Source organism: Falco biarmicus, chromosome 14, assembly GCF_023638135.1.
Source record: "Falco biarmicus isolate bFalBia1 chromosome 14, bFalBia1.pri, whole genome shotgun sequence".
Taxonomy (NCBI): Eukaryota; Metazoa; Chordata; class Aves; order Falconiformes; family Falconidae; genus Falco; species Falco biarmicus.
In genome coordinates, this window is record NC_079301.1 from 9,604,199 (window position 1) to 9,612,710 (window position 8,512).

Below are 8,512 nucleotides of genomic sequence, written 5' to 3' on the forward strand. Positions count from 1 at the left end.
CGATGGGGCTTCTGCTTTAATGCTTTATGCCACTGTAATTCAGCTGATCTCCACGGTGGTGGTTCTGCTGCAGCTCCCTTGCGCATCATGGCAGCTGGCAGAGGGCTTTGCAGCCACGGCCACGCCGGTGTCTCTGCTCACCCTGCAGCCACCCCAACCCTCTGGTTTGCCCCCACATCTGCAGTGCAGCAGCACCCAGATGCCCCGCCAGTGAGCAGCTCCTGGTGACCGCACCGGGGAGGCCAAGGGGCACTGTGTGGTGTTTGGGGGTGCACGCATCTGTGCCAAAGCACAGGGGCTCGCAATGAATTTGAAAAACTTGCACAAAACTCCTGTTGATGAAAAATACTGTTTGCTTTCCCCTGCAGAAGCACAAGCCTGGATCAAAGCCACTGGCCACCTGGCCTTGCGGGGGTGATCCTGCCCGAGGGTCACACTGCTGTGCTGGTAAGGAGGCATGGGGCGTTCTCGTTCAGCCATCGCTGTTCTCAGAGCCAGTGTGCAGCAGTGCCGAGGTGGGGGTAGTGCAAAGGTAAGTCCGTGTATTTGTTGGGGTGCAGGGTGCTGGCAACTACCCCAACCCGATGACTTCGGGTGTGCGGGAGGAGTGGGTGCTCCCTCAGCTGCTCCCCAACTCCTGAGCATCCTCTGGGCTTTGGGAGCTGTGTGTGCCCGGTCCTGCTCCCCCCAGCCCTGTGGTGCCCCGCAGCGGGGGCTCGGGGCAGGCAGGGCCCCGGCAGCACCTGCCGTGGGAGGACAGGGGTGACATGGGGAGGTGGGAATTCACACGTGGTGATGCTACTTGTGCTATTGTGTAAATCAAGGGGATGTTGCAGAGGGTAATGAGGGCAACTTGGGGCTCTGGGCTGGGCAGGATGAGGCCTTGGAAGACTTTTTGATTCCCCACATCATGCAGCCCAAGGGTGGGGCTCTGGTCAGATTTGGACCAGCAGGGTTGGGCAGAGGGTGGCCTGTGCTGGGGGGAGGGAGGTGGGCTGCAGTTTTCCCCATGAGGCTCTTGCCCCTCTGCCAGCTTTGCTCAATTATGGGAAATCCTTTAAGCTTTCGCATTAGTGCTGTATTTAGGTCTGCACTGCATTAGGGCTTGGCATGGGGAGCGGAGTCAGATTTCTCACTTAATAAAGAATGCTTTAAAGGCATTTATCGTTGTGGGCCTGGCGCCACGAGCCAGGATGCTGGGGCGAGCAGGGTGGGTGCTGTGGGAGGTGAGGGTGCTGGGCTGGCTCTGCGACCTGCCACGCTTGGCCCTGAGCGGGTCCCACCTCTGCCTGCGCTGCCTGCACGGCTCTCACGCCGCAGCCACCCCGAGCACCGGGGCACCTGCTGCCAGGGCAGGGGGACATGGTCTGCCCCCATTACCGACCCCGCCAGGGGTGCCCACGGGGTTGTGCGTCCCAGGGGTGCCGGCGGTGACCTCCCAGCCTGCCTGCATCAGCACAGCCGCTGGCAGAGCCCAGCCGCCCTCCCGTTAGGCTCTGGGGCTGCCGTGCTGGCAGGGGGCCCGTCCTGCTGGCAGTAAATGTGTCATCGGATGCTGATCAGGGATAATGAGTCACGAACGCCCACCGCCAGCCTGCCAGCCCGCCAGCCCGCCCGGCCGGTCCTGGCACAGGGCTGCAGCACACAGGCAGAAGCAGGGAGAGATCTGCTCAAGCCCGACCCACCTTGATTCTCCCTCTGCCTCTCCCCACCTCCAGCCTCATCAACCTGCATCTTCTGTAGGACACCAAATGATGGAGCATCCTCCCAGCAGCTGGGGTGGGGTGACAGCTCCGCTCCCCTGGTCCAGCCTAGGGACGCAGTGGTCCCCCCATACCCCTGCTTGCAGGTGCCTGGCACTGCCACAGCTCTGCCTACCGCTGTCAGACAGCTTGGCAAGGATGGGGCAGGGGGACCACCCAGTGAAACGTGTGTCCCCTGGGCTGCAAGAAGCTGAAGCTGGGGCTGGGCCAGCTCAAGGTGTGCTACTGGCAGCAGGTGGAGCCTCTGGACTCCCCTTTTCAGCGTGGGGTTTTTCCTTTAATCCGGTAATCATTGGGGCAATGGAGTATTAGATGCAGATTTTGAGCTGCTGATGGTATCTGTGGCAAACGTCCCACGCTTTTGTGGAGGGCGAAGCTCAGCCCTTGGCTCACATTAGCAGGTGGGCAAGGAGCCTTCGAGTGCCTTCTCTCCCTGCTCTGCCCCACGAGCAGCACTTTGGCTCTTTGCTCCTCACCTCCTAACCCCGACCCGGCCAGGAGGAAGCCAGGCTATTGCACCAGGCTCTGGCTGTTGCAAGGACAGGAGACACATTGTGGCTCAAGCCATGTCCCCTGGGCAAGCCCAGTGTGAGTGCACATGGCAGCCCCACGGCTAGGACTCAGCCAGGAGCCCTGGCAGCCACCCTCCCTCTTCCCTTTCCCTCTAGACCTGCCGACTGAGCAGGAAAAGCAAAATTTTGCAGGATCCTCACAATCTGCCTCTGAATCAGCTCCAGGAGCATAAGAGCCCCAGCGCATCCTCTCCCAAAACCACCTCTGGAATCCCTGGGGAGGACCCCAACCCCAGATAGAAATCATCCTGATGGGGAAAGCTTTATTTTTTGCTTTCCATCTTTGTCTTCCCCAGGGCTGGGCTTGATTATTCCTTTCAGCAACACAAAGTGTCAGAGGCTCAGCAGCCAGAGATTGATTTTCTCTGTTCTCTGTGCGCAACGTCTCTGTGAACGGGGACATGGTTTTTTTCTCCCTCTTCCCATTGTGCTGAGACTCGTGGGTGATGCCAGGGAGGTGACAGCCGCCTCGCCAGCGGGAGGGCAACAGGGGACCCCACAGAGCCACGCAGCCTGGTGCGGCGCTGATGGAGGGTGTCAAAGCCTTTCACTCACAGCCGTTGAAGAGCAACAAGATACTGCCAGGAAAGAAACCCCAGCTCAGCTCAGACATCATCATTGCTTTGAGATGTGGCGCAGGGTGGGGACCCTCAGCTGCTGCCTCTGCTGCTGCTGTGACGTCCCTTCTCATTCACTGCAAAGCACTGGATAATGAAGGATGAATTTCTTTCTAGGGAACATGCAAGAATTTGCGTCAACAAGCACAATATGCAAAAACCTCATGTTTAAGTGATTGGAACATAGTGGTGGCACAAGGTATGAAGACCAAACACAGAGGGATTCAAGACGCTTTGCAATTACACAGCCAAGCTTAAAAAAAAAAAGAAGAAAAAAAAGAATTAAGAGACTTGCAGAATTTTAAGAGGATGGGAAAGAATTTGGCATGGGATTAAATATTGGGGAAAGATTAGAAAAGCAAAAAGCAGGAGATGAGAAGAGCCTGAAGAATGAGGCAGATGGACCAGAGTGACGAGAGCTACCAGCCCGTGGATGAGGACTAGCGCAGGGATGAGCCTCGGCACTCTCCCCACAGCATCCTGAGTCCACATCCCCACACTGGAGCTGCCTCGGGTACGCCGTGGCACAAGGCATAGGCAAGAGCATCCTCTCCCCAGCACCGGCACAGCTGGGCTCACTCAGGCTGCTGATGCCAAGATGCCCGTGGCCATGGATGAATGAGGCAGTGGACCCTTGGCATGAGTGGCAGCTCCCTTCGTGTTGGGTTCTGTTTGTTTGTCCATCCGTGCAAGGACAGTGAGGTGGCTGGCTGCCTCAGGGGCTGGGAAAGAGCACCAGCCCCATCAGAGCCATGCTCGCTTTCACCAGCCACAGGTTTGATCCTCTCCAGACTGTGCAAATTAGGAAATTATTTGAAACACCGAAGTGCCTTTCTGCAATACCAAACCGGCCAGCAGCCCTGTGCTACTGAAGACAGAGATACAGCTGGAGTTTGGATCACTGGCTTTTATCCACAAAATGAACTTGAGCAAGTTCATAAACTGCAGAACTAAATGCTAAAGACCGCAGGCAATTGTGGCAGAGACCTCTGGAGTCCTCCCCAGCACAGGGAGCCCCAGCGAGGCTGTCGACAGCCCCCGCTGCTTCTGATCTTGGCTGGCAAATATGAATTCTGGTTTTTTTCAAGTTGAGAAATTAACTGCTTTGCAACTCCATCCAATTTGAATACTCTAATTAAGCAGTTTTGGTGCTTTTCTCCTCCAAGGACCTTCCCTGTCCAAGCACTTTAACCCTTTGGCTGCCGTGCCAGGCTCCTGGAGCAGCCAGCCTTTGAGGGCCACTGCTTCAGCTCCCTTGGATGATGCTGACAGATGCCACACGTTACTCAGGCTGCAGCTTTCCAGGGTGTTGTGAAGACCCTCACTGGTGCCTGGATTGCTTCCAAGTGGCCAGGTGTAGTTTACAGGGGAGCTGACAAGCTCTGGCACGGAGGGCACGCAGCTTTGCACCGTTGGCCTCCCTTGCCAGGAAGGCTGATAAGTGTCTCGTAATGAGCTCGCTGTGTTCTTGCTTCGCAGACCATTTTGTTAGCTTTTTGCAAATGCAGCCTGAGGGGAAGCTCTGCCTGGCTGGCCATTGCTCGCAACTCTGCCGATGCACTTTCCTGGAAAGCCTTTCCCTCCAGCCTCAGGTTGATCTCCTCCAGAAGCATCTCGGCCCATGACCTGCCTCCACCCTCCTGAGAGCCATGTGCAGTGTGGCCATCTGGGGATGTGTGCCTGGCACGCGGACCCTGCAGTGACATTACTGAGTGGACACATCCTCAGCTGTGGCTGGAGAGAAGTGATGGGTGGGAAAGCGAGTGCCGTTGGCATGGGGAACGGGGCTGTGCCGTGCGGATATGCCACCCTGCAGCAGTTGGTGATGGTGGCATTGGCCACCTGGGAAATGTAGCTCCCATGGGCCATGAGCACTGCCAGAACCTGCTTTATGTGTGTGTGCTCCCATCCCCACCAGGAGGGATGGCCTGGCTTGCCCCAGGAATGAGGCACCAGTATTTCAGCAGAAATGTCCCCACATCACCCAACCAAGGCACCCAGGTTGTGCCAGCAAGGCAAGGCACTCAGCCATCTCGGTGACAACGCCTGTCCCAGGGCTGAAAATGAGACCACACCGTGGTTGTAGTGGTCTCAGGTCATCATACAACCTGGTAGCTCCCATCCAGGGATTCAGCATGCTTTAATGACCTCAGCGCTGGAGTTTGCATGGAGGAGTTAACAATTTGGCATAATACTTGTCACTTTGCTACAAGAAAATTGTCAACTGAGAAGTAATTTATTAAAAAGAAGAAAGAAATAGGTTTTCTTATTAAGATCAACATCATATTAAAGTATTTTATCAATATCCCATTTGGATTGAATGTCACATTTTCTCTCTTTCTCTCCAATGGGAGTAAAGCAGAGGGTTTCACTCTAATTAATTGCTGGTGGCTTCATTCTGCTAGTGCATTTCGTGCACAAGTTTGCACATTTCTGTAGCATTTGAATTGCAAATGGTGCAGGAATATGATAAAAAAAGGAAAACCTATGGAATTTTAAAAGTGAATGGGAACTCTTCTGTTAGATGTCAGTTTAAAATTGCTTTATTTTCACAAATCTCAAAAGTATATTTTGATAGTGTACTTACCTTCCCCCCTCCTTTCTTTTCATTTGGGGTTTAAAGCAACAGGTTTGGTTTATGTGTTCACTGTTGCCTTCTGGCTTTTGAGCCTTAAGGAGTTGCATTTTCAGTTTTACTCTACTACAACGTTGGCTAGAAACTTCAAAATATGTATGTATATCTGTTTCTAGGGAGAGGCTGTCACGTGTGTGGGTGATTTGACAAGGTCAAGCCTGAGGACAGCCCTGTCCTCTCAGCTTTGCAGAAACCCATGGAAGCTGGTACCCAAGGAGAGCGTACCGCGCTGGCATCATGTCATGTGTGTGAAGGATGAGCCACTCGTGGAGTCATGGAGCTGCAGCTCGGCAGGAGCCCAAGGCAGATATGGTGAGCGATAGCTGAAGGCACTTCCCAGGCACTGCGGTACAGATGATATTAGTTCGGACCATGAAGGGCAATGAGGAGATAGCTCAACATTTGGAGAAAATGGAAAGAGGAACAACCTATGAAACCAGCTTTCTGGCTGCACCAGTGATGTCCTCACATGACTTGTCGCCACTTGGAAAGCCACTTGCCAGCCCCGGTATGGGGTGCTGATCTTGCAGGCAGGAGATGCAGGATCAGAGGGCATAACCAGGAGGGAGGGCTGGCGCGGAGGCGAGGGGCTGCAGGCTGCGAGCGTGGCAGGGTGTAACAACAGCATCTTCACCTGCAGTGCTGCTCATCAGCAGCAATCAGCTCCCGGGCCAAGCTTTTCTAAATGGCTGGTGATCTGGTACCATGCCTGAGGACCAAAGAGAAATGCTTCTCCTCCCAGAAATCCCAGTAACCTCCTTGTTGTATCAATTGTAATTCAGTATAGCCCCATTTCTGCCCCGAAGTCAGTAATTGCTTTGGAAAATGTCCTTTACCTTTTTTAAGTGCCAGCATGCCTTTTGTTGCTACTAAAGTAACAGCTAAAAGCTGACAGATGACAGAAAATGAGAAATTTCTGAGAAAAGTGCTCAGAATTTTCCTCTGAGTCATCTCTACGTTGGCAGGAAAAGCCTGGCAAAGAAGAAAAGTATCTCTGCAGGTTGTACTGCCTGAAACAGCCCCAAAATTAGGAGTCTAGGCCAGGTGAATGCATCCAACCCATAAGACATATTTCAGTGTAATGTGACGGAGCTGAAATCAAAAGTTGTTGTGATGGTTATGTGGCCGGTATGACAGGACCCCCTTGAAAGAGCTGCATGCGAGAGCAGCCCCCAGTGCTCCGGCAGCCACGCGAGCCCCGAGGAGCCGGTCCCTACCCTGCAGCTTACATGCTGAACAACATAAGGCACAATAAAAGATTAGCAAAACTGCTGGAGGAGGTGGAGAAGAAATGACACCAGGTCTTAAGCTGGTTTTGCATGTATTTATGCAAATGATACGCCCAGCTAGACGGAAACTTAGGTGAAATCCAGGCTACTCCTGCTGCCTTCGCTCAGCAGCCTACTGCAGGCTTCCTGGCAGAGGAGCCTGGTTTACAGCTCGGGCAGAGACGGTGAGTCACAGCAGCGAGACGATCGATAATGACAGCACGGACAGCCTGCGAGAGGAGAGGCAGCAGCAGCAGCTGGGCAGTGTCCACGCCGTGGCTGGGGTGGGGAGGCTTTGGCTGGTGGGGAGGTGGTGCAGTCCCACGCTAGCAACCCTAGGAGATCCTCCAGATGCCTCACTCCCTCCAGAGCTTGGGAATGCTCCTCTGTCACCTCTCAGGGCTGGCTCTGCAGGGCAGGGCGCTGCCTGCCCTCTCGCCTGCCTCCCTGCTGGACGCAGCACGGGGCAGGATCCGTCTCTCACATTGGTGAGATGGGGATTGCAATTTTTCCTGGCCCTTGCTTGTGCCATCTGTCCGTTCCCCGAACATCTCTGCAGGATCTGTGTTTTAGCAGGTTAGTTTAATAAAAGCCTACTTTATTGTTGCTGGCTGCGGGCATGGCATAGAGCAGCTGAGTCCATCAAGAGCACAGAGCTGCTCTGGCAGCAATCAAATCCTGCCCAGATGCTCATTTGGGAGGTTTGTTTTGCTGAGAGAGGGCAAACCCTCCTGGGGCAGTGCGCAGGGCAGAGCCCAGTGCCTTTCTCCTTGGCAGGGAGAAAGCGGCGGCAGAGATTAAATCAGGCCTTTGACCTGGGATGTGCCACACCTCACCGGGACAGAGATGGTGAGAGCGAGGGAGCGGCGCTATCAGCAGGAGGTGCTCTGCGCGGCTGGCTCAGGGCTTGGCCATTTATGGCAGAAGCAGCTCTTCCCATCCAGAGTTTCAAAACCTTTTACATCACCAGCTATTTTTGTGGCTCCAAGTGTATGGTAGTGTACAAGGCGGTGAAAGAGCTGTGCAAACTGTTCAATGAAGGGAACAACTCGACTTAAGGATAACGAACAATCGGGTGCATTTTGAGATCAGCCTTTTTTCAGCTGTAGACATGTAAGGCCAGGTATAAAGTGCTGTGAGTTGGGAAATAAATCTTTGGGAATCCAAACTGATACTGGTTATGCACCTGAAGGAAAAAATATCCAGGTTCCCAATCCCGTGCCCACCTGCTTCACCTGTCCACTCAGCTCGAGAGTGAAGTATTGCTGGTTAAGTCAAATTGCACAAAAATGTGTTTGTTTTTTCTTCCGCTTGCCCCATTGCTATGCTTTTTGCTCCGATTCCTCTGCCTTAGTCATTCCTCCACCCATTGCGATCATAATGGACCAGCAGTGCCACAAAGACATACACAGAATGAACCTAAGTGACCGTGTAATCTCATTATTGTCACCCTTATCCTCCCTTGCCCCTTTTCTCCCTCCCCCCTATTTGCCACTGTCGCTGATTGTGTCATGGTTAAAATTAGATGGGAAGCTCCTCTGCCAGTGACTGCATCTTTCCTTTATCCTGAGCACCCTGAGTGCATTTGGTACATTGCTACTACTCATGATTTATGATAGGGTTGAAGTAGGAGGCAGCCCGTTTTTAATGCTCACCT

At 53.7% G+C, this 8,512-nt stretch overlaps 1 long non-coding RNA gene across 1 annotated transcript; it reads left to right on the top strand.

The window, feature by feature from the left end:
• The first annotated feature begins 245 nt into the window (after window positions 1-245).
• LOC130158715 (uncharacterized) lies at window positions 246-6,859 on the top strand. Its single transcript, XR_008825465.1, has 2 exons — window positions 246-532; window positions 5,704-6,859. It is a non-coding gene; the product is annotated as an uncharacterized LOC130158715 (long non-coding RNA).
• Window positions 6,860-8,512: the final 1,653 nt, after the last annotated feature.